Raw genomic sequence first — 27,165 nt, forward strand, 5'->3', positions numbered from 1 at the left:
TCAGACTGATTTCAAGGAAAAGAAACGCAGTTTAAAGGTGGAGAAATACATTTACATTCTTAAAACATGAGTTACAGAAAACATCACATAACCTAAATATGCATACTTGAGAATTCCTGCCCTAAGGAAGGATGACCCACTCTTAAGTGCTCAGTTGTTCTCCGAGGCAGCTTTTTCATAACTTGGGATAAAGAGGAAAGCAGATGGGATTCCAGGAGTAAACCTCCATTGTGGGAGAAAAGAGAAGAACGTATGAAGAGCTGGAATGTATCCAGCAGGGAACAACAGGCATTATCTAAATACGGGGCTCTGGCAGAGGCTTAGAGGAACAGATTGGGAACATTGGCATGTTGTGTTGCAGTGAGAGCTGAGTATCCATGCTGCCTTATTTACCGCTTGACTGAAACAAGAAAGAATTGAAATAAAAATGCATGTATTGAAAGCTTATTTAAGTTGCAGTGTGGGAGAGGAAAGAAAAAGGAACAAGCAAGAACAGCCTAGCAAAATCTTAACCCTAGCAGAATGGACAAGGCAAATTTACTATGCAGAGGATGATAAAAATTGTGACCAGTTTGGGGAAAGATGCCTTAAGATCCTTGTATTTCATCTACTGAAGTATGCAGCACTTTTCCTAGTCAGTGAAAACTACAATTCCAATAATATTTCAGGAAACTCTTGTACAAATAACAGTTCAGTTCTAGAGCTATCTTGAACAAAAAAAAATACAGAACCCAATAACCTGCCACGTAATTTGAGATGTTTTGCTGCTTCGTGAGGAAAAATATCACTAGAGATGAGTTTTGCTATCTAGAGCCACTAAACCTACTCTTGAAACAATCATGTATTTCTGCTGTAGGTTTCCCAATTTAAATCTCATGCAGTCGTGAACTCCATATCATGATTTGTGAACAATTCCTCTTTCTCATCCATATCTATTTTATTGGGACATGGCAAGCATAAAAGAGTATCAATTATATTTATTCCACTGTGCTTTGTTGAAAACAAATGGGAAGATGCAAATGATGATACTACCTCAAGAAGAAGAGGAAGAGATACAGGTAATCACATATCTACTTTTGTGTGTAGTAATCTGTACAACATGTAGTAGCGCGTTGCTTGTGTCAAGTTTCAACAGAGGGAGGTGGGTTATATTTTATTCATTGGCTGATGAGGAATATCCTGAGTGGAGATGTAGAGAAGAGCTACTGTTATTTCCTCACATCGGCTTGTACCAAAATATGCCACGCTTGTGAAAAATTTTAAATCACTTCTAAGAGTTTGCCAGAAGTTGCTTATTTGTGGTAGACAGATGCCATCTTGTGAACTGGCCTAAGATTTTTAATTTTCTTTTGAGTTTTTCTTGGCACAGGCAGAATCTCATGATATGGGCAGCTCTGTTTTTTTCTTCTATAGCAGTGAATTTTTCATATTAATGTATAACATTAAAAGGGATTTTTATATTTTATCTCTTCTTTTTCAATAAAGTTTGGTTTTGTTTATCTCTTGTGAAGTTAGCCAAACAAAGATTGAATTCTAGAGGATAGCCATGCAGCCAAGAAAATATTTCACTGTTTGCATTTTAATCACCAGAAAGACAGCACTGGGTGTGAGACCTACATCTTTCTCATACACCATGAGTGGGAGAGATGCCAGGTGAGGTGTCCTCTGCATGACAGATGGTGGAGCAGTGGGCTAATGCCTCCTTAAGTAACACCAGCTGCCTGCAATTAGTGCAGGTTCGCGTCCCACCAGGCTCAAGGTTGACTCAGCCTTCCATCCTTCCGAGGTAGGTAAAATGAGGACCCAGATTGTTGTGGGCAATTAAGCTGACGTTGTAATAATGCCGCTTGGGGGTGTGTGTGAAAGCCCTAACAAGCAGGCATATACATAGAATGAAGGCTACTGCTAAGCTTGTAAGCCGCCCTGAGTCTTCGGAGAAGGGCGGGATATAAATGGAATTAAAATAAAATAAATAAAAATAAAAATAAAAGCAAGAGCTACAAAACCTCTATCACAAAACAGGAGGTAGGATAGGGTGTAACTGATGTACATAGTGTGTTTATACCCAGAATGGATCGTGGGGTTGAGCAACAGCTGCTCAGCAGCAGCACCAGTCTGGTCCAACCATCTCATTGCCAGCTTACTCTGCTCCATATCCATACTTGTGCTGCTCAAACAGCTGGTTGGCATGCTGGGAGCCACAGCGCCACTTCATACCCATTACCCATCCTTCATATAACCTCCTCAGACAATGCACCCCATTACGCCTTTGCCCAGAATGTCTGGGAGAAAAAGCGCTCTATGCACGAAGCTATTCTGCTACAGAAGGCTTTTGACAGATAAAACAAGCATACTCAGATGATTTCTTCTTGTCCCAAAGAATATTCACTATAGTTCTTAGATCTGTTCTGATGTTACCTGCTAGTATGAATGGCAGACCAAGGTCTAACAAGGTTAGCAAATGACAGTTCCATAAATGCTTGCAGTAAAAGGAGCCACCTTCCTTGAGATACTTTATCTTAAAGTTAAGCATTATATCAGTCCAAGCTATTTTCTAATGTTAGCCTTTCTTAGTACAGTGATAATAGGTTAAGCCTATTCTAACCTCAGATTTAACCTTAGATTATAGGAATTATTTTATAGGAACGATATCTTTAAAATGGGAAAAGCAGGTTTAAAAACCCCTTCAGTAGTGTTCATTTCTTAACTCAGCCCATCTCCAACAAACAGAATGAAGTCAAAGAAGAACATCTGGTATTAGAGGATTACACCATATTGGATTGCATTCCATTCCACCAAACAACTCTGGAATAAAGTTACTTTTTGCGTAACTTTAAGATGAGGTATTATTTCCATTTCAGCATCTTGTTGGAAAACGACAAATAAAATGGTAAGACTTTAGAAGTTTTCTAATACACTGAAGAGAAAGAGAAATAGCTTTAGAGAGGGAAAGAGTCAAACGTAGTATTCCCAATTGATTGGCAATTGACTCAACTATTTTGGTCCATTTTAAAGGAGAAATAAGGAAAAATGGTTCATTTTTAATATTAATTTTATTAATTTTTATTGTAATTGGGCTACTTATTTAATTCTTTTTTAACGTTTGTACATTGTATTTTATTGTATTTATTGCCCTGTACACTGCCCTGAGTCCTTTGGGAGAAGGGCGGTATAGAAATTAAATTATTATTATTATTATTATTATTATTATTATTATTATTATTATTATTATTATTATTATTATTATTATTATTATTTTGTATGAATATCTCATTCTATACTATGAATACAAATGGGTTTAACCGTGTCCCTTCAAAAAAGGCTGTAGAGAATCAGAATCATCTTTACAGAAGACTGCGCCTGCTTTTAAATGAGTTTTTTTAAAAAAAAAGCAGCTGCTTTTTTCCTTTCTCCTTTCTCCAATTCCCGTTCACAGTCATCATGGATAAATAGAGTAAGGCAGAGGCTAAATGCTGACCTAAAGTTCAAAGCAGAATAGTGCGTAGAATGGGAGGAAAGATATTCTTACACTTTAGACTACAGAACGCATGTAGATAGATCTTGCCATCTAAAGCCAATGGACATATTAAGCCTGGTTCCCTGTTCCGTAACTAATACAGTCTGCTTTATTGAATATAAAGTGATAATCATTTTAAGATCTGAAAGTGATTGTTGATAGAATGGATTATTATTATTTTAAAATAGGTTATTTTTTTTAAAAAAAAAGAATGATACATACTCTCTGAACCTGTTTCAGTAGTGGATAATGATTACAGGGGATGAATCACTAATTGAAACTATTGTTATGTTTAATTATGCATCCTGTGGTTACACTAAATAGGAGAGGCTGAAGTTAAAGGAATGGAATTCACATTCCAGCCATACTCTTGTGTTTTTTGACCATCAAAATGCCTGAAATAATTGTGAAATGGATGAAAAGAAGACAGTGAATTAAGCAGTATCCACCTCACTATGATCTTTCACCTAAATCTGTGCATGACATCCCCCAGCAGTTTCTTGCTGGTGCTAAACAATATTTGAGGGAAAAACAGAATTTTGTGCAATCACTTAGAATTAAGTATTGTGAAGTAAAGGATAATTTTCCCAGACCCATCTTCTGAAAAAAAAGAAAAAAGAAAAACAGTACTTCCCTATTCCCGTTCCTTATAGATAATTCTGAAGAACTCTCATGGTTGATGAAACTGAATGCTGCTAAGAGAACTTATAGATCAGTGTTTTTCAAACTTTGTAACTTTAAGATGTGTAGACTTCTACTTCCCAAAATTCCCCATTCAGCATGCTGTCTATATAGTTGAACATTATTCACATCTTGCCAGATTTCCTGTGGATTTGGCAGGTCACTATAAAGAAAAAAATGATTTTCTTATCTTTTCTTTATGCCTAGTTTAATTAAAAAAATCTCCAGGCTGCTTCTGACTAATAACTAAGTATTAGCCAACTGAGGGAGAAGAGTAGCTTCGTGCAATGAAAGACAGTTGTATTACTTTTCTCTTTTTTGATCATTGATCAACTGTAAAGGACAAGGATAGATACTGTAGCTATGAAAACATATTTATTTAGGGAGCAATTGTGACCCATTTGAATTGGGTTACACTCAGTTCTGCATCCAGAAACCTTTACTGTATAATGGCAGAGGTTTTCGTAGGCTGGCATATTGTACATTGCTGTTTTATAATAGATGGAAGTGTGTAGAGCTGTGGTAGCGCAGTGGTTAGAATGCAGTACTGCAGGTTAACTCTGCCCACAGCCAGGAGCTCAGATCTCACCAGGCTCAAGGTTGACTCAGCCTTCCATCCTTCCAAGGTTAATAAAATGAGGACCCAGATTGTTGGAGGCCATATGCTGACTCTAAACCGCTTAAAGAGGGCTATGAAGCACTATGTAAGTCTAATTGCTATTGCTATTGCTAGTTGCTTTCAGTAATGCTGGTATTGTTTGACTTGCTGGGATGACCATAGCAGACAGACGAATGGGAAGGAAACCTGGAATCCTACTGTAGTTTTATAGATTGCACACATCTTCCTCCTCTGTTTTTGTAGTACTTCTTTCTGATTTTCAAACTGCAGTCCTGTCTGTCATGCCTATTCCATTTTTCCTATTCTCCCTAACCCGCAGAACAATGCTGCATGTTCCATTTAAATGTGTTTCCTCGTTTGAATAGTATTTCCTATAGAAAGACCATTGACTTCACTTTGCCCAGATTTATAGTCCAAAGTAAAAAAAATGGCTCCCCTGGAATGCAGACAGGGCTCTTGTGGGATATAGGCCCAGGAAAGGAAAAGGCTGCCCAGCAAAGGAGAGGCATGACGTGAGAAAGCAGCTTTCTTCTGCATGAAAAACTATGAAGTCTATTAGGAGAGAATGGTTTTAATTACTGACATCATTTCAAAGCAATCTTCCTGCAAAGTGACCATTTGTGGTCAGACTGGGCATGTGTTAGAATGGGGGGGAAGCATGTGTTTTGAGACTGCAGAGAAAATTTTCCATTCCGGTGCAAAACTGGCTTAATACCCATTGCAAACCAACTATGTTGTTTAAAGTTGAAATACTTCAGTCATCTGCTAAACAATAAACCTGTTACTTTGGAAATATATAACCAGGTCAAAATGAAGTTTGAAGCTTTACTTCTGACCTTCTTCGGTGTCTGCAGATTGTTCGCACAGAATAGGTTTCAGAAAAATACGTCCTAACTTTCATAGAGGTTTTAGATGATGCTGATGAATGTTAACAACTTGATCAATAAAAGAATTATACATCCCACTGTGATTTGAAACACGGTGTTATTTCCCCCATTTCTTTTTGTGCTTTGGGGGGTTTTGCCAAAAACATCAGGATTGTTCTCACAATGTCCATTATTGAACTGGAAACTGAAAGCATAAAAGCGATGATACCTAATGAGACTATGTACTTGGGCAGCAGACCCATATTTCTTATCAGCTAGCAAGATCTCTAAATTTATCTTATGATTTGAAGTAGCTGAATCATAATACACAGAACTGTCTGCAGAGAGATAATGCAAATTAGCTGGAGGGCACAATGGAGAACTACTATAGCACACTCAAACACGATGCAAGAAGCTATTCACTTAATTCTAACAGCCTTCTGTTAGAAGGATTAATCAATCCAAGTTGGATTTAAAAGCAAGGAAGTAAAAAAAAAAACCAAAAAACAGGACCCTCAGGATGGCAGACTAAACAGTCACACAAGTCACTTGATCATAGTTGTTCCAGTAGACTATGATCCATTAAATTCCTACATCAGTGATAATAATTACTTTTAGATTTACATATTACTTCTAGGTTTAATGGAATTTTATCATCTTTATTTGATGATGCATTTCCAATTTTAAAAAATGGAGTGTCAGTGTCAGTTGCAGAATATGTCCCCAAGGGCAAAAAAAAAAGTTACATAGGAATAAAATTCGGAGAAAACATAAAGCTTGCTACCTTAAAATTCTCACATTGTAATGCTAAATCAAATTTTCCCTGGTGATCTGAAATTCTGCTTTAGTTTTAAAATATTTAGGGAGATAAATTGGGATGCTTTCAGAGTCACAGTTTCCTCATTGTACACAGAGATGATCTTAAGACCTATTAATTGGCTTCCCTTTCCAATTTTGCAATCTATCCTTTGTCACCTGAATTTATGAGTTATTCCAAAACAGTCACCAGATCACCACTGAATTGAATAAAAAAAACAAAACTCCTGAGCCAGAATTGATGATCCATTTGGAGAACAAAAAAATTCTAACAGGATGAGTCCCAGATTAGGAATGAAGTCCAGTTTTATCAGAACTGCCTGCAAATTTTGGAAATGTGAAGAAAAGGAAAAAGTGCACTTGAAAAGAAACCCATCCATGTAATTGTGCTCCTCTCTCATGAATGAACAAAGAGAAAACAATGCTACCTAGATTAGTTCAGTATTATTATTTTACCTCTCTGGATGAAGAGGTAATTGTAATGATTAGGAAGGCAGTGCTGGGATCAGCTCCTTGGCCAGTTGAATCTGGGTTCCACTCTGCTCTCTTTCCCCACTGTAATAACAAGAAAATGATGCCCAGAATGCAGAGTGAATTATGTCTTCCTACCCTCCAGCAAACAGTTCTTGCAATTAAGCTGTAGTATATTTGAGTAAGCTTCTATTTTGATTACTGATTACTCTTTTTTAACCATATATGTCTTTCTGTTTCTTTGTGTTGTGTTTCAAATGAATGCGTGTGCATATGTGTATTTCTGTGTGTGTGTGTGTGTGTGTGTACACACACACACACATGTGGTGTATATATAAACCTTGTCTGTGTCTGTTTATTCTTCTATAGAAGTAGTTCTGACGTGTTTTTTTCCCCTTGCTTGTTTTAAACTCCCTTCTTCTCTCCCACATAATTGGAGCGCTGGTCAGTTTCATAAGTACTGTGTATCTCCAACTTTGTAAGCTAGAATCAGAGCCATGCAGATAAGGCTGTCATCAGAGATAACAGCAGTCAACAACCCACAGTGTCATTATCTCAGCAAAGGGAGAAAGCAGGCAGCTTCCCTCAATATACAAAGTGCGGCAGTTATATATGTCTCCTTTACAATGATAGATGAGATGGGATAAAGGGGGAATCCAACAGAAAGCCTTCAAAGCCTGTTTGATTGCACCCTCCCTGTTCCAAATGGTGAATATTTTTCCCCTTATGAAGAGCAAGCAATGTGTTTCCATGTGTGTCACAAAGGAGAGATCAAAACGATTGCAGTGGAAAATTTTCACTGCTCTGAACCTTTATTCAAACAGAATTTCTGCAGAGGAAATAATACAGCAGTTTTTGTCAAATACACTAAAGTGGAAGACAAACAAATCTGACAGATCAGAGCTTTTTCATTTCAAAAAATAAATAGAATAAATGGGAATTTATTTACAATAACTTGATCCCACTCAAAAAAAACCCTGAAGCTCTTAACTTAGGTTCCATCTTAATCAGCCTACATCTTGTAAAGAGCAACTCTGGTGTGCAGCCTACAAGGAAGGATGTAAGAGTCTACACACACATTTTCCCGCCAGAACCAACTTTTCTGCCAGAAGTGCTGCTTCCAAACCAGTCCTTTGTCTCAGCATCAATACTGTGAAACCTTCCCCTAAAGGTAACATGTTATAATTGCCCTTGAAGAGCCTGAGCAAAGCACCAATCTAGTTGAGTCCCAATAAATGTCCTAATCAAGAAACACTGAATTTCAGAACAAAATGCATAATTGCTACAACCACCATTATTTTTTTATTGTAAACGAGATATGCAGTATAAACAGACGTTTGCTTTAAATCACAAATAAAAATGTTACCAGGCCGTGTTTCTTTATGCTCATTTTTGAAGTGACAAGAAAGACACAAAGGGGTGTTTAATTAAATCAAAGGGTATGGGAGAGAGAAATGGTCATGGTGCCTACTATTATGTTACAGTTCACTAAAATGAAAACTTATTTTTAAACCTCTGGTATTAATTTGAGATTATTCAGATACTTAATTAAAAGTGCAGCATGTGTTAAATATTATTTCAACAAAGATTATATCAAAACTCTATGTAATAAGATACTTCAGTGCTTAGAGCAATATTTTATGCAAATTTTCTGTGCCGCCAAATGAAGTTCCCTTCCTTTTTTCCCCCTTTTTCTTTTTTTGCTTTGCAATTTGCTACAACAAAATGCTCCAGCCAGGAGAAAAAGTTTCTGTAATTGCAAAAATATTTACAGATAACATAATGCAGGATATATCATCCTGGCGGTAAACATGCCTTCAAGATCAGCTCCGCTGCTGATAATGCCTTCATCTAAATGAACAGAGAAACAATCCCACAGACCCAGAGTCTACAATTGTGGCTGCAATTAATTGGGTAACTTTGCACTCCCAGAGGTTGCATTAGTCAAGGAAGAGTTTGGCTAGACGCTGCTATCATCTTGCTAAACAGATTCCAAATCTATATTAGGCAACCCTGTTATTATGCCAATAGAAAGACCTTGAAGCAGCTTCTGAGTTCCCAAGAAGTCTTCACTGGGCAAGATGGAAAACGAGAGGAAGGAAGAAGGGGAAAAAAGGGTGGACACTGGAGCCATGGAGTCTGCATTTGTTCAGTTTAAGGATGAAACCTGGGAGGTGATTGCAGGCATTAAAAGTAGGCCCCCAGGTACAGGGATGATTTCAAATGGCCTCTAGCACTTTTCATAGGGCTGCTGGAATGAAAGAGCAAACAAGCAACAGTTGATAGTCTAAACTCCAATTGCTACTCCCATCTGCCTCCACCCCTAGGCAAAACTCCCAACTGATGAAAAACAAGGGAAATTCAACAGAAATGGTAAAATTGGCCCATTATATATTTTATTTGTGGAAGACTGACCATACATGTCTCAATTTTTTAAAAAAATTGCTTTTATTCGAAAGATAGCTTATGAGTAGAAAATTACAATTTTAGGCATGTTACATTAAAATTAAAAGAATTAATACCTTGCTAGGTAGACAGCATTTTGAATTAGCACCCCGGGTTTTGACTTTTTTTCTTTTTCTGTTCAGTCAACAGTTGTTCATTATGTGTATGTTAAAGATATAAAGCCAACTAAAGCATAGGTAAAACATTTATCACCAAGTTGTTGCCTCCTTCACCTATGACCTTGGAGAAGATTAAAAAAAACTCTTGACATTTGAAGATCTGATATAGGTATTTCCAGCGCTTGATCAAATATGACCACTAGTGCTAAATAATACAAGCCCTTTTATTTATTTATTTTGCTTAAGAGTCTGCCCTATATTCAGAAGACTCTCGTAAAATTAACCTGAGCAAAATGATAGTTCAGGAAAATAAAGTGAATAAATAGAGATCTCTTCTCTGGTAAAATGCCTTGACTATAGATGGTTAATCATATTCAAGTAATGCAAAGAGTAAAGTGCAGTCATTGCAAGAAAGCAGGATATGCATTTTTACCCAGGGAATTACATTTGATGCTTTCTGATCAGCCTTGCTTATATTGTGTATGAGAGGGAACTATATTAATATCAGCTGAGCCAAATAAAGGGTTATGGGTATCCATGCACATTTCTATTTTCCTTGTTATTTATAAATAATAATATCTTTGAAAAATAGATGTCAGCCACTGATACAGTTGCCCACGTGTGACTGTATAATCATAATAACAGGAGGAGGAGAAAGAGTAATAATCAGTTTAAAGATTTAGACAGAACTTTTGTTAATACCTATGGAATATTTTTAACTAACAATAAATCTTACCTTACTGAGGAATAGAAACAAGAACATTCACTTTACCTTTGATAATGGATATAAAGCGTTATAAATGCTAATTTAAATTCACACTTCATATTCTTTAATTAAACTTTTGAGGAGTAGGCTTCCTATTTGAATTGAAGTTGGATAGCATTTCCCATTTTGAAGAAAACACCTTTATTTTTGTGACTGACAGAGCAAGCTCAGACCCGGCTGGGGTGAAGGAGAGGCAATCAGAATTAACCCTGAAAATTGGTAAATGCATCATTGCACATAGAAAGGAGTTGCTTCCATAAGAAAATCTTTGACCATTTCCTGGTGAGTCTAGCTTATAGGCCAATGTAGCAAAAAGCAGAGGCTTGTTTGCAGCTTGATTATTTAATAAAAGCAGCAGACATCGAACACAAAACAGAAAGACCTGCTATGGGAAGAAACAGGATAGCACTGCCCTCTATTGGTCTTTGAGGGGAAAAACCAGATTCTTGGAAGAGAAATTTTTGGAGAAGGAAAAGGTCTGACATGCTTAATCTCTACTGCTAATTAAAGACTTCTTGGAGCTATCAGTTGTCATGAAAGAATCAGTGATTCTTTTTATTATGTCATTTTCATCCCCATGACAACTGAGTCCAAAGGACAATGAAAATATACAGTCTGATGAAGCTGTTAAACAAGTATGAAATGCCTGTATTTTTTGCCTTGCAGTCTAAACAATGTGATAATGGCAATAATAGCTCTATTCACAACACAGATCTCTCCCAGCACAACTCTTGTAAACTTTCACTATCTTAACTGTTAAACAAAACTTGGACTTTATCAAGAACCCTTTGTGTTTTATCTCATCACTTTATTTATATGCTATGAAATGATCCAGATAAGTGATAAGAGACTATCCAGGAAACGAGAAGCAGCGAGGAAGTAAATTCATGCAAAAGAATCTCAAAATAAAAGCCAAAGATGCAGGGCTTAGACACATACAGACACACATACACGCGCGCACGCGCACACACACACACACACACACACACAAAAAGATGGGGAAAAATTCTAGCACAGAATTTCAACTGTAGATTAGCTATAAATTTCTTAGCATGGTCTCAGTGCGAAGAAGTTTTTAATGCTGGATATCCACTGGATTTACTATTTTTCTCATGAAAAATGAATACACTTGTCTGATCGCCTGAGTGATTGTTCAGTTCTGTATGACAACAAGCTGCAGCCTTTTTTGTTTGTTTGTTTGTTTTAACTTGCCTTATTGGAATAGGTTATTTATGAGTTGGTCAAAAGCCTCAGGTTCCAGAAAAGGCTAGATGCACCATTGCCCAATTTTTACTTTTTAGACGGTCAAGTTGTAAAAAGAAAATGCTTCTGTAGGTAAAAAAAAATAAGATTCTTCTTCAGATTCATGAATGAAAGCTAAATGAACTGGCATTAAATGTAGTCATGAGGAACCACTATCACACCTCAAGGCAAGCTTAGGAAAAGAGCAAGCTATGTGGTGCACAGTTCTGTCCTCCAATACTTCATCAGCATCAGCGGTCATCTGAAAGCAGTCTTCTGTGAAATGATAGAGTCTGCTGTAGAGTTTGCAGCCATGCTCCAACTCTATCTATCCTGGTTTGGTGATTGAGTACCTGAACTTTTTCTAGTATGGCTTACATTTTAAAATCATTATCTAAACAGTGACATCTAAAGCAGCAGCATAAAATGCAATCAAAACAAACATAAAAGTTAGTCTGAGAAAATGATCCCATCCTGTAATGTGTGTATATAGGCTGCTTCCTGCTTTTAATGGATACTGCAGGATAGATGCTTCTTGTTGTAACCAGACAAGGAAAAGATTTGAGTAGTGCATCCAAGACACATCCAGGCTACACAGTGGGAGGTGCTTCTGGCATGAAGTTTATAAGATAGTAAGAATAGGCAATGGAGGAATGGAGCAAAAGACAAAAAATTTTGCTTGAAGCAGTTTTGAAACTCAGTTAAGGGGGAAAAAAACATTCTAATTCACCTTATGGATTCTCTGTTCCTGGGTATTTGCTGTTTGTTGTTGTGACCAGCTTGGACTGGTCACAGGACCAATCTTAATATACTCCAAGTGATGCTACCAGGGTATCTGTCATTTCAGAAGAATTTTAAGGTAGCAGAAGTAAAAAAAAATGCAGAGAAAAACACAGAAAGATAAGGTCTCACAAAAATAAATAAGGATTAAGATCATTCCATAGCCATGATACTTTCTGTTTCTATATTGAGAGGGAAGGCAAAACAGGATGGAATGGAGTTTCCTGAAAGAGGCCACAATTGGTAACCTAGATAAGAAAATTCTGCACTGCAATATTTTCTTTCTTCTTGTAGGTTTCTCTTGATCTGGGACATACACAGAAGGGAGAAAAGGGGGATAACAATCCAAATTACCCTCTTCATTCAATCAATCAATTTTATTTATAGCCATAAGGTCCCAGAGCACCCCTCTTAATTACAAAATTTATCTAGCAAAATAAAAAATAGCAAAAATAGAATGAAAAAAACCACCACAGTGTGATTATGACTTCAAGGCTCTATAACAGCTTTCCTATTTAATCCAGTTAGATCTCAAAATTCTCAGTTAAAAATGAGTTGTACACATCTGAAGGCTACCAAGTTAGAGACTGTTGCTGTACAATAGAAAATGAAGGTTTTCCACATGCCAAACTTCTTTTTCTCATTCTAACTTTAGAGGGTTGACCACTCCAGTATCCCCATATAATAAATGGAGGGGAGATGCCATCAAGCAGTTTTCCCCAACTTGGGCACCCTCCAAAAGCATGGACTAAGCTCCCAGAATTCCCTGCAATGACCATGCTAATTGGGGAACTGTGAGAGTGAAATCCCCACGTCTGGAAGTAGCTGGGCTGGGAGAAGGCTATTCCAGAAAATTATTGCTTACTTAAGAGCTCCAAATGAATTTATGGATAACACCACATACGAAATGAGGATTTGGGGTTCATATCCTTAATGACTGCACTACATCAAAACCACTTTTCAGTAGCCCGTTGAAATAAACTATAGTATGTTTTATGTTAATTACAATATGTCAATTCATTAATTGCATATTACAACTTTTGAATGAGCCCTTATTTCGGAGTGATGTGAAATATAGTAAATAAAGAAGAATCTAAGTTGCACCAGCAAAGCAATTAACAGACTACACTTATTATTATTGGTACTTTATTTTACTTTTACACTGCCCTTCCTCACACTAATGCCCAGTTGGCAATTTAAAACAATCTTCTTCTCTTGAGCCCCTCCAAAGTTGCAGCTCCTAGAATAGCTAGGCATCTCCACACACTAATTTAAGCCGAACTCCTTAGATCAACCCCATAATATTCTTGGTCTGGACAAGCGTACTTAGCCCTGAAAAGAAAATTGGTCATATTAACTAAATAAGGAGAAGTCAGGGGGTGAAAATGGGGGAAGGACTTTAAAAACAGTAACTGCGGAATCAGTACTTCAATCTCTCTGATCCTCATTACCTTTGGAAAACAGATGAAGTTAAGGAGACACAGTTCTTGGCTCTTTTGCCTTTGTGACCCCGTTATAAACCTTGATGGCTTGTCACAAGCACACACAAACCTCACAGTCATGGACATCTGCAACTCTTTCACACATGCTGGTAATTCCCCTTGCAGTTGTAATGCTGAGGCTGGGATGGTGGGGTCCTTGAGTGACAAAGCAAAATGTGTTTTCAGTTTGGTCCTGCTATTTGAGATAGCTGCTTGAATTCACAACAAATAAATAAAAAGGTAGAATGTAATGGATCTGGTTTAATGAGATTTATCCCTGTAAATTAAAACTGTTTTAGTCAGCTCCAAAGACCTGATGTTTGTTTGCTTGTATGGCTCAAGGCATGGTGCTTATTAACACCTAGACACGCTGATCACATGTGAAAGCCAAAAATCCATCATACACTATAAGGCAAATGTTGCCTGTCTGGGACCAATGGTTTTCTAGTCAAAAAATTGCAAAACCACTCGGTCCATTTGCATCAACAAGGTATCGTCTGAAAATCCTGCTGAGATTTCATTTTCCAGAGCAACTGCCCCCCTCTTCTTTTACAAAAACATTTCCCTGAAATAAAGTGGACGATTCCTTCCTTTCCTTGGCAACAATGAAGCTTCAACCTGAATTGGAATCATGTTCAATACTATTAGATTTTTTTTAAAGGAGTTGGTTAATAATAGCAAAAGGCACCCAGTTCCTATTAGTTTGTCATTCCAAAGATACTTTACCTAGTTTTTGCATCACTGCAGCTAGATCAGTCATAGAAAAACTCCAGATCCCCAGCCATTAACATTTAACACTGTAGCTTCAGGTAAAAGACAATTGCGTCTGCTTCTGAGGACACTAAAACCAGTCCTTGTTGGACCGGTTGTATACTAATGTCTGCATGCTAATAGATAAAACACAGGAATTGGAAAGTTTTTATTAGCATTGACTAGTTTATTCAGTTGGTACAATGGAATAGCCCACTTTTCTTCTATGCAACTCAAGTCTCTTTCTGTTGTTTTTGGATGTTTTTATTAGATAGTTTTAATAATGTTTAGTTTTTTTCTTTTTCCATTAATTTAATTTCGAATTAAACGCTGACTGAGGCATTTTATTAGAAGAGCAGACCATACATTGTTATGTATATATAAAAAAATAAAATAAGTGCAATATTCTGTAAGCAGACTCTCATCCAGGTACTGATCATATCTAGTACTTAAAATACTTCGCATCAGCAGTAGTGGTGTATCTTATAACATTGACCCACACCCTGGAGGGACTGAAGAGATTTCCAAAGCAATCCCACCTTGAAAAGACAGAATTTCTCCCTTTCTTAAGAATACCCTAAGAAGTATGTGTATACAGTATCTATGTGTCTTAAATTGAGCAACGCATTTAAATCTTTTTTACATTTTAAGAATGTGTTGCTATACACGCTGACTAAGAAACCTTGGTATAGAGAGTTTAACTCATATGTTAGCAGACATTTTCTTTTTTCTAATACCAGACTGTATTCCTTAATATCTAATAATGGTCTTGACCTTGCCATCTTTATTAGGAGGTTGAATACCTGGAATTCTTCAGTGCTGCCTTTTCCCCTTATTATGAAGAGCTGAAGTTCAGTTCTGTTTATCCTTTTGTCAGCAAGATACTTCATTCACTGGGGAATAAGGCACTCCTTATTGAAATCTATTGTTGCTTACTCTGTGGGAGACAGCTTTGCTTTGTTTTGATGACGTATTTCATGTTCACTGTTTCTAAAACAACTTTTATCATGACTTACCACCCTAATAAACAGAACCTGGAAGACCTATAAGGGGAATGGAGGCCTGACATCTTTGCTTTCCTCCCTCAGTGGTCCAAGCTTCAACATTTCCTTTCTTCTCAATAGGAAGAAATGCACCCCAAGTGCCAGGCTGTTTGGGTTTTTTATTTCTTTTCATCCTTGTCTTTTCATGCCAGTTGTGGGAGTGAAGGATTTTTGTTATGTAGGACCTGTAGCAAATTGGGGTCAGACAATGAACTCTTTTTTTTCTTTTTCTTTTTGCTTTCAATTGTTGTATGTTGGCAGAAGAAAAGATGATTGTGATTCATTCTCAAATAAGGAATGAAAATGGGAGGGGGGAATTGTCCAGGGTCTCCTTTCTCGGAGAGTCTAAAAGCTTTGCTGGCAAAACTATACATTATCCATCCTTACTCATCCTAACAGCAGTATCAGCACCTGTATCTGTTTATAATTGCAATTCTTAAAGCTCAGCAATTTAAAAGAAGAGAAGACTACTTTAGCCATTCATCAAACCCAAAATAATATCCTTCTGGCAACTTTGTGTGCCCAGCCCCTCGTCATCAGCCACCCCTTTCCATTCTTTCCCCTTGTTTTCAGGGATGCAATAAAGCCTGGTTAATGACTGAGCAGGAACCTCTAGGCAGCCACAGTCTGCAAGACTAGATACACAGTTTTAATGGAGTCTACTGTACATCAGGGTTGTGCAGAGCTTCAGAACTGAATGTAAAAAGATGCTTTTAAATGCCTGTTTTTCAAGGGAGGCACATTGGCCAGCAAGAAAAGGGTTGGCTGCTCTAGACATTGCAGACAGCCTCCACACCCATGCTCTTCTTTGTGCCTTTGAACCTGAAATGATACATAGGTTTAGTGGCCATACATTGAATGATAGCTTGCTTTCCTGTCTATTTTCTGTTTTATCTGAGTCTACCAAATTGTTGCTAAACTCCTAGGAAGAGAGGGAGAAAATTTAAATAACCAAATGAAGGAATATTAAAAATGGATATGAGAATCTGTCCCTAGACAATGGGTCAGCAACTGCCTTACCAAACGTAACCAGCGTGTGGTCCTCAATGAAGGTACATCTACATGGGGGGTGGGGGAAGCATGCAGTAGGGTATCTCAAGGTTTTGTCTTAGTCCCAATGCTTTTCAACATCTTTATAAATGATCTAGACAAGAGGGTAGAAGGGAAATTCATCAAATTTGCAGATGACAAATTTGGGGGGGGGGATTCTAACCCTTTGGAAGATCGAATATACAGAAGGATCATGACAGACTTGATCATTAGGCTTTATCTAACCAGATGCAGTTTAGTGATGAGAATCGTAAGGTCTTGCACTTAGGCAGGAAAAAATCAAATGCATAGGTACAGAATAGGTGGTACCTGGCTCCACAGTAGTAGCTGTGAGAGAGATCTAGGTGTCTTAGTGGACCATCACTTAAGTATGAGCCAGCAATGTGCTACAGCTGCCAAGAAAAGCTGTGGTGCTGAGCTGCATCAACAGAAGGATAACATCAGGATCACAAGAAGTGATAATACCTCTTTGTATTGCACTAGTGAGGCCACACTTTGAATATGTGTACAGTTCTGATCACCATGATACAAAAATATGCTGATACCCTAGAAAGTGTGCAAAGTACAGTAACAAAGATGATAAAGGGTCTGGAGGCTAACTTGTATGATGAACAGTTGAGGGAACTAGGTATGTCTAGCCTATTGAAGACAAGGATTAAGGGGGACATGATAACTGTCTTCCATTACTTAAGGATCTGTCACAAAGAAGATGGGGAGTGACTTATTTTCTAAGGCACCAGAGGGCAGGACAAGAAGTGATGGTGGAGGCTTGTTAAAGAGTGATCCAACCTAGAAGGATAAATTTTCTTACACTGAGAACAGTTAATCAATGGAATAACTTGCTTCCTGAAGTTGTGTGTGCTCCATCACTGGAGGTTTTCAAAAATAGACTGGACAACCATTTGAGCAGGATGATTTAAGGTCTCTTGTCTGGAGTAGGGGAGTAGAAGACCTCTGAGGTTCCTTCCAGGCCTATGATTCTATGTTCCATGTGGCTCTAAATTCAAAAGTCCTGCAACTGTAAAAGGGCAAGAAAGAGTTGTAGCTTTCCCTTCTGTTCCACTCACTCTTCATGGAATGTATTATGAAATTACTGATGTGTCTGACATTCTCCATAGCTGTATTTTCTCCAGGATTTTAGAGTTTCCAAATGACTTGGCATGGACTCCAGAACATAGATAGTTCTTTTTATTCCTGAAAATTACATGGATTGTATCAGTTTTCCCCCCACACATACATACACCAAGTACACATGCACATTATCAAAAGATGTGTGGGCAGTTCTGAAACCACACAAAACAGCCCATCTGCTGTGATTGCAGTTTACAATCAAATCACAATTCTTTCTCTGTGTTGTTTTACCTTTGCATAGAAAACATACCCGTGGGCTTTGGTGAAACATTTCCATCCAGACTGCTCTTCCAAACTTGTCCCTAGTCTTTTAATTTCTATTCTACTTTTACTTTTTTTTAAAAAAATGCAGCATGTGCACATTGGTAATGTGTCCATATGTGAAGAAAGTGGGTAGGATGCCAGTAAATTGAAGGAATGGAAAGGTATGCCAAAATACACTTTCTTCAATTCTGGAATTAATTTTCAGGATTTCTAATCTCAAACAAACTCAGGAGAAATGGAGTGCAGGACAGAACATCCCAAGAAAAATGGCAACTCAATGAAACTAGGAACACTCATCTTCCTATGTCACGTGGGGACAATCTGGGGCTCTACGCAGTCTTAAGGTTTAACACTTCTGCAGGTGATTGAATCAAAACTTTGGGAACAATCACTGCTTCTCCAGAGGAGAAGGAGGTGGAAGAGGAAGAAAAAAGAAAAGAGGGAGAAGGAGAGGGAGGCAGTAGGTCTTGGCGTATTCGGGTCTTTTCCCGTGTAGGATTGAGTGTGTCTTAGTGACGTTTCGACGAGGTCCCACTCGCCATCTTCAGGCTGGTGTCTTTGGTTTCGTGCTTCAAGCACAAAACTGAAGACACCAGCTTGAAGATGATGAGTGGGACCTCGTCGAAACATCGCCAAGACACCTTCAATCCTACACGAGAAAAGACCTGAATACGCCAAGAAATTATATATATATATATATATATATATATATATATATATATATATATATATATATATATGTATGTATGTATGTGTGTGTGTGTGTGTGTGTGTGTGTATGTGTGTGTGTGTGTGTGTGTGTGTGTGTGTGTGTGTGTGTGTGTTGTTTATGGACCTGTACTTCCTTCAGCAAAGTTTTCTATGCCAGATTTTCTGCGGCAGGCCTGCGGAATCTCTGCTTACATTTTTGTCTCAAAATTTGGTACTCCCATGTGCTGGTTCTTTCTAAATTGGCCTCTCATTGAAGTGCTTAGGTAAGCAGGGGAAGCATCATGCGCTCACTTAAAACCTTTTGTTTCTGTTGTAACGTGGACACCTTGAAGAGCATATTAACTGGGAGAGAGAGAAGCAAATGGAATTACTGATGACCTAATCCTTTGTCTCAAAGAAAGAAAGAGAAAATAAAGCAAACAAAAAAAGAGGAAATAAAATAAAGGAAATAAAAACCGAGCAGGGGGTTGAACTAGAAGTCCTCCAAGTTCCCTTCCAACTCTGTTATTCTGTGTTCTAAGCTTCTTGTGATCTCCGTGGAGGAGCATGCCTTGTAAACTCACTTTTGGTTTGAAACAGAAAGAATGTGTGCAACTGGTACTGAGACATCACTCAAGCAGAGACAACCTGCAGGATTTCCATACACATGCACCCCATTTCAGCTGAGTGGCTTGTATTATCACCAAGAGTCAGTTCTACTTGCTGGCATCTCACTAACATGTCTTCAGGACAAAACAAATAATCCTGATGAGAAAAACAGTCAACCAGATGAGCTTTTATTATTTCTTTATTAAGAATTTTACATGAAGTAAAAGACAAATCTAAAGAAGAAGGGGGAAAAACTGCAAGAAAAGGAAAAAAAAATAAAGGCGAGCTTTTTCTGAGCCCTAATTACTCTGGCTGTTTCAACTCACACTACTCATAATTACATCTGGATATCGGAAAAGGCATTCTTGCCTTTGTGTAGCTTTGTGCAAAGCATCAAAAGCATATAAAACCTACTGGAATAGAGGTGACAGGGTGAATGGAAATGTGCATCATACCACACTATCTAGTAAGCCTAAACTAGAGTGTGTATACTATATAGTGAAATCTCTATAGAGCGGTCGTATTGCCTCTCAAAAACTAAAAGATTGGCCTTGTTCTGGTGGCCATCACTAGAGAAGGTCAACTGCCGTTCTGTGAAGACCAGATGAAATGTGCAAAGACCATCTTTCTCTCTTCTTCTTCCCAGCCTTCGTAGGCTAATGTACTGAAACATTTACTCAGATAGTTATTTACTTCCTAGTAATACAATCCTGAGAAGGTTCTGTACATGAGGTATTTTCAATCCAATCCCCAACTTTTGGTGTCTCCCAAGGCCAGACACCAGGGAGAAGAAGTTCTGCATGCCTGTTGCATAGTCACAACTCAACATACACAGACTCCCAAACTCTTGTATCTCTTGGGGTACATGAGTTACAGACTGGATAGACTCACTTGCAGCCCCTGATAATCACGTCCACATTTTCTACTTGTCAGTCCCCCGCACTGACCTTGAAAGCTGAAAAATGATTATACAGTTTCCCTTCATTGTAAGTCAGAATGAGGTTTAAAGTGTAGCATCAGCCTGAAATAGATTTTCACCAAGCGTCTTTCACATCCCTTCACTTCACCCACATGTGTGATGTGGCTCCCCAGAAAAAGGTTAAGTGCAGCCTGTGACCACTAAAGGGTTGCCCACCTTTTTTTTTAATGTAACATATCCACATCTTGGCCAACATTATTCCAGAAATTGTATTGGGTGTACAATACACAGTCACCACAATCCATTCAAGTGCTGCTTCACAACAAAATCCAACAGTTCCAAATTTGGGTCAAAACTGTGACATGAAAATGGGCAAAATGCCCACTGATAGCTTGGGCACTTCTGTTTTCCACAGTGAATGATTGATCTGGACATTTTGATAATGGGAAAATGTTGGTTAAAGGACATCATCTTTTTTTACACATAAAGCTGGCTGGCAACAGACAGGGGGGAAAAACTGTATACCTGCCTCTAAAGCTAAAGCTTGAAGTGTTGTGCAAGAGCAAATGAATCTGTTTCAGCCTTAAAGGGATTACAGACTGCAATTATATAATTCTTGTCAACTGATGTTAAAGATAGGTTGCAAAGAATGTATGCAGAGGCCCTACAATAAAATGAGCTCTTTTACTCCTTTCAAATGTTTGTTAAGTCTTGGAGGTTATCCAAAGGTCAAACACAGGAAAAGTCTTGGCAAACAGAAAACATAATCAAGAGCTTGCTGTTTTGGGGTGGCTTTTTTAAAAAACAAAACAAAACTGGTGCTTTCTGCAATAAAATAAAATCATTTGTAATGGGCTGGGAAGCTCTGTCTCCTCAGATGTAGAGCCAGGGGTGGGGGCTTTAATTAAAAGCTGAAGTTCTTCCTACCTCCTCAGCCTCTTCTTCCCCACAATGCTTGTCACTTAAAATAAACAGGGCCCTTTTTCTCTGGATTGAGCCGGGATATAAAAGGTGTCAAGAAAAAGATTTCCTTAAGCCATAGTAGGGCCAATATTTCCATAAAGATGCCAATGGAATTATGTCCCTTGAGCTCACTGATAGACAAATATACAGATTTTCAGTGCTAGTTTCAGTGGTGGGATTCAAATATGCAAACAACCAGTTCTCTGTGTGGATGCTGCTTCAGGAAGTCCATTGTGGGCCTGGGCAACAAAAAATTAGCTACTGGTTCTGCCGAACTGGTGCCAACTGGCTGAATCCCTCCACTGGATAGTTTCCCACATGTAACAAGGGAAATGGAGGCATTTGGGCAGTGCTTTGTGGATGTATAGACTTGTGGCACAAGACTGTAAGTTTAGGGGCCTAGGATTTGATTGTGTAGATGTGAGAGGTTCATAGGCATTGTAGCCTATTGTAGAACGAGCTTTGTGAGCGACAAAATGTTGGCACTCCCTAAAGTCGGCTGTCCCTTCTGAGAGCTTTTAAGCTGGGTCTTCCAAACAGTGATGCTTCCATCACATGCACAGCTGAGTGCAATATCTTTCAAAATTGCAATCTACAATTTTATTTCTGGGACAGGGTACAAACTGCATAAATAATATTTTTGTTTTTCAAATCAGCTTTTAAAGCAACTAGATTTGATTCTGTAAGGGCTTATCCACCCTCCACAGTTGGCAGGCAGCTGTTTCTGGAGGGCAGAAATGGATTACGTTCACCTCTCATGATCCCCACACAACTTCGACTACAGGTTGCAGTTTTCTGCTCCACGTCTGAGGTTCAGTTTTATATACAGTATTATGCCACCTTGAGGCTCCTGTCCATTTCAGAGAGCATGCTTCCTCAGCTGCTTCACACAGGAGAAACACTCCTTCAAACTGAACTGGTACTTAACCTGTTCTCTAATACCCTTTAAAGCTTCTTTTTTTACCACAAGTGCTGAAAGAGCATAATGGCTAAAATTATTGTTTTTCAGGCAGACATTAGCTGGTTTGAAACCTTGCTGAAATGTTCTTTGTCCCCTGAGCTTCCTACTTTTCTCCATGCTTAAAAAAATCCTCCAGTGTTTCAACATTTTACCATTTTTCCCCACTCACCTAAAATAGAAAGATTTTAGCCTCTAGGAGTGAAGTTATATTTTGCTCATATAACAAAGCTGGCAGAAGCACATTCTTATACATAGTCATTTTAACTTCTTTCAGTAAAGTAAATCCCTTACAGTTAAGCACTTTCTACCTCTACCTTTCTTCTTCCATTTCTACATCATAGCATTCCCATCTATTTCCCCATCGTCAATCACCTTCTACTGAAGTCACTTGCTCAATTTTTTCAGCATTTTTGCATAACTTCTGATCCATTTTCCCTATCAAACACAATGACTTTAGACATTGATACATTAATTTTCAGATTCATCCTCCTTGCTCCATCATAAAGCCTAACATTTGCTACAAATAATTCATTTGTTTGCCAACATGATGTGATTTACAAAAGTGTGTATACATTCACAATCAACCATCATACCATTAATTTTGATTAAAGCACTTCTTATACATTTCCCATAAATATGTTCATATATCTTTGCTGAGCTTCACTAAGAATTTTAATTATTCTTACAGTGCAGATGCTTTGATTTCATTTTACTCTTATAGCTTTTGTGCTTTTATTCTACTTTCACTCATGTTTCCATCACTTCTCTACTTTGACTTCCATTTCCCCCAAGATCTAATCTTGATATTACCAAGGATCCCACTTTCAGAATGTCTCATTACCCTTCTATCCTTTGTTAGGTCTACATATTGGTGCACTTAGAGTTAATCAACTTTTCAAAGAACTACTCATCAGTCCTCTTTCTTATTTATTTTTTGATCTATGGCCCAATAGGTTTCTCTGAATTAATTCATTTTCCTTTCTTCATTCATTCATATTACTTGACAACATTTTTTCCCTGTGATTGTATTCATTCAAAATGTTGCATAATTTTCTCTCCAAATCACATACCTTTTCCCATCACCACTGTTCACTGGGATGTAACATGAGTGTCTCACTAACCCATGGATTCCTAATTTCATAGAATAATCCAGATGATACCAAATCTCACTTTCTGAGTTTATTTTAGCTGTTCCATTCATAATGGCATTGTCAAAGCAAAAACATCCAATGTTTCATTAGTCGGAACCATGACAGGCATACTCCTTATAATTGATTCAGCCCTTCTATAATTTGTTCCTCTTGCATTACAAGTAGTATCAAATATAATTGATGTGGGCTATGGAGAGCTCATAGGTTGCAGGACATTGGAAGTTACCAGAAACATGTGGTTTCCTTCCATTGTTTATTTCACAGAACTATAGATGTGATGATGACATTAAGCTTTAAAGCAAGTACATATAAGCATCATATCCCAGCCCAAGTAGTTTTTTCCTTTTTTCTCTCCATGCATTTAAATCGTTATCATTGTTTATCATCATTATTAACCCAAGAGAACATCTATGAAATGCTGCATTATCCCTTCCCTTAAAATGCCCCATTTCCACTTAACGTTTGGCTTAATTTCTAAGTCTTCATCCTCAACTAAAGCCAAACAAAACATTTAAAGAGCAGTTCAAATATACTGTACATAAGTAGAGCTGTTCATACATTTTTCTAGAAGTGTCTTTCACTTCACTCAGCTGCATTCACTGAGAATACACTGAACTATATTTTATTGAATTAATTTGGGTTTGCACGATCCATTGAACCATAAACTAATCACTCAGTTTGCCTGAGAAGCCAATCACATTTTACACTAATGCAATATGCAAATATAGTCATCTTAACACTTTTCTGCTTTTATCCTGAAAAATATCATTGTAGTGGGAGTGATAGCTCCAGTCTTTCTCCATTATAATAAATCCTAATTTTGTCCAAACAGAACAGTTTTCCCAGACAGCCTTGCAATAACTGGGCTTCTTATAAAGAGAGGTGCTTTCTACTTCATTGGAGTATACTTGGTCATCTGCCATGTACTTTCAGGCCAACATTTACTCCAAGATTGCAATAGGCAAGTGAAACAGGTCATATAAACAGTGTGCCTGCCGTTCTCCTAAATCCTGCTATTGTCATTCTTGCTGCTGGTGTATGAGCTGAAGATGTTCCGATAGAAAGTTACTTAAGAACAAAATCTGGAGTGATGATGCGCACATATATAGGGCAGTTAGAAAATATTTTCCTAGTTCTTATGCTTAAAATCAGAAAGGGAGTTAGTTGTACATTGATTGAATTTTTACATTATGAATGGTTTGTTTAAACCATGAGTTGCTAAACAAACCAGTTAGCCTAATTTGGAAATAGTTTGCAAATCATAATGGCTGGATTCATAAATCATGCCGGGCCAAACAAAGCCACTATGATTCTTTTATTGAATGAACAGCTTGGAACCATTTGGCCAATTGTGTGAACTGCCACAATCCATAGAAAGAGAAGTAAAAGGGAAGTTATAGTCTAAGCCCTAATTACCTAGTGATTGGGCTGAACTCTGATAGCTTTTATGTACCTCGGGGGGAAATTGGGGAGTATTTGAAAATGGTGGAAACTTTCCATGTGAGTAAGGGGAGTGACTTGGTTCATGCATCATATAAGCTGTGGTTTGGTAAATTGTGGGCCATTGAATAAGCCTCAATGTTATTGGCATTTATGTAACATACTAAATCATGGATTACAAATGATAAAAACCAGGTTCACATAACACACTGATTCAAAACCAAACAGGCCTCTTTAGCATAATATATATAAATCCAACCCATGTATCTTGCCCCCGTCCTAGGTTTGCAAGCCAGATAGATTTCTATCAATACTATATTAATAAATCATGTTGACAATGGGAGCATTATTTGTAAAGATATAGCCCTAACCAGCAAGTGGTTTTGTGCAATCTGTGCTGCCACCATGTGGTTGTTTGGGGAAATTATAATATGCTATCTTGACCTGGTCAGCCAAATCCCTCCTACTCTGTGATGTATTTCCTCCATCTCCTTACCATGTGCCTTACACCCCTCCCCTTTCTGGGACAGACTTCCTCCTTCTCCTTGTTCCTTTGTGTCTCATCTCCGACCATAACATGTGAACACACACGCGGACGGTGGAACCCCGTTACTGTCTTTCGACCTTGGAAATACCGTGTGTTTATCATCTACCTCACCTTCGCTGCTGTAATCTTCTCTGCATGCAAATAAAGGTACTTCTGGATGATAAAAGGTACTTTCATGAGTTCTGCTATCTGGCAAAGGCTGTTAACAGTGATAGTATCCGGTCATACAGGCCAGGCACAGGGGTCTTAGCAAGGGGAAAAATCATTAAACGACAGTCTGATCCAGAATACAATCTGGGTTCTTGCCACCCTTTCTGCCACTCTGGCTATTATTTTAAATTGTATATTCTTGGTGGTTTTTAAGGCTGCCATATCTGGGCTGCAAAAAATCCAGATGATAGCAAGGAGATCAAGCTTTTTTGCATCTCATCCAATAATTTGGATTTGGATAATTTGGATTTCTGCTGCTAAGATATGGCAAAAGGAAACTGCAGAGCCCCCAAATAACGACTCTTGAGGCAAAGGGTGGCAACCAGGTGGGGACAAAAAGAGAAATCTGCTGCTGCCAACCAAGAGTAATCTAGATTTTTGCAGATTAGATTCAGTAGCCTTTTTCCTTTTATTAGTAGTTCTACTGTTTTTTGCCATGTTCATGTTTTTTCTTGCCTTCCTGCTAATTTTTAGATTCTTGGATTTAGATAATCTTATGGTATCTGAATAGTTGTTAGATGCTAGTCCTTATATGAAGATGCTGTCAGTGGTGTTTCCCTCTGTGCCTAAACTGTTTGCCAGGAAAGGGTAGTTTTCCAACAGCAAAAGAGTGAGAAATGGAATCGGGATGGTGTATTATATGCTTGTCACTTAAGGTACCATATAGATCAGTGGTGGCGAACCTATGGCACGCGTGCCAGAGGCGGCATTCAGAGCCCTCTCTGTGGGCACGTGCACCGTTGCCCCAGCAGAGTTCGCCAGAGTAGCGAGCACATGGCTTTTGGATGTGACAAGGCAGGAAGTGAGCGAGCAACAGCATTGGCCCCCCAAGGATGCCTCGGAGATGGCAAGGGACTGGCCCCGGCCACGCTCATCCAGTCTGCTGTGACCACTGCAGCCACGCCCACCCAGTGGGCCACGCCCACCCACCCCCCGAGGGTACCTGGCACTTTGCCATAAATAAGTGGGTTTTGGGTTGCAGTTTGGGCACTCGGTCTCTAAAAGTTTCACCATCACTGATATAGATAATGCTGAATAGAGGCAGATCCTGCATTAGCATTGAAATGCTAGTTTGAATGTTCAGTGGGTCTCCAAATGTTATTGTTCTCCAAATATCTATGGAGATTCTCAATCATCCAGGTCATGGTTGTCCCAAAGGTGCTTTTCCAAAAGTGCAACTGCACTTTCTTCCTTTTTTCCTTGAAAACATTTCACTCCTCATCCAAGAAGCTTCTTCAGTTTTGATCTTTCTTCAGTTCTAATCTCTAAATATTATTGGGGATTATGGAAGTTGGAGCCTAACCAACATTAGAGGGCTATGGGTTCCCTATTACGTTTTTGGGTTATCTTTGTGATACATTCCAGATGAATTTCAGTGTTTAATCCCGCATTATCAAGCTCATTGCTTCTCAGGCTGGTATTATATCCATTTGTTATTTATTCCATAGGCTTCTAGGCTGTCCCAATTTATTGATTCCAAGCATCTTACTAACCCCCATCTGATAACCAAGATTAAAAGACAAACTGCAGTACCCAGAAAAGAATAATTGCACGTGTTCCTCCCCATGAGATCAGTCCTTTTGGAGCATAGTCCATAGCTTCCATTCCCTCTCCAGATCTCTCCTTAAAGAACA

This window comes from Vipera berus, assembly GCF_964194415.1.
Source record: "Vipera berus genome assembly, chromosome: 2".
NCBI classification, from domain to species: Eukaryota; Metazoa; Chordata; class Lepidosauria; order Squamata; family Viperidae; genus Vipera; species Vipera berus.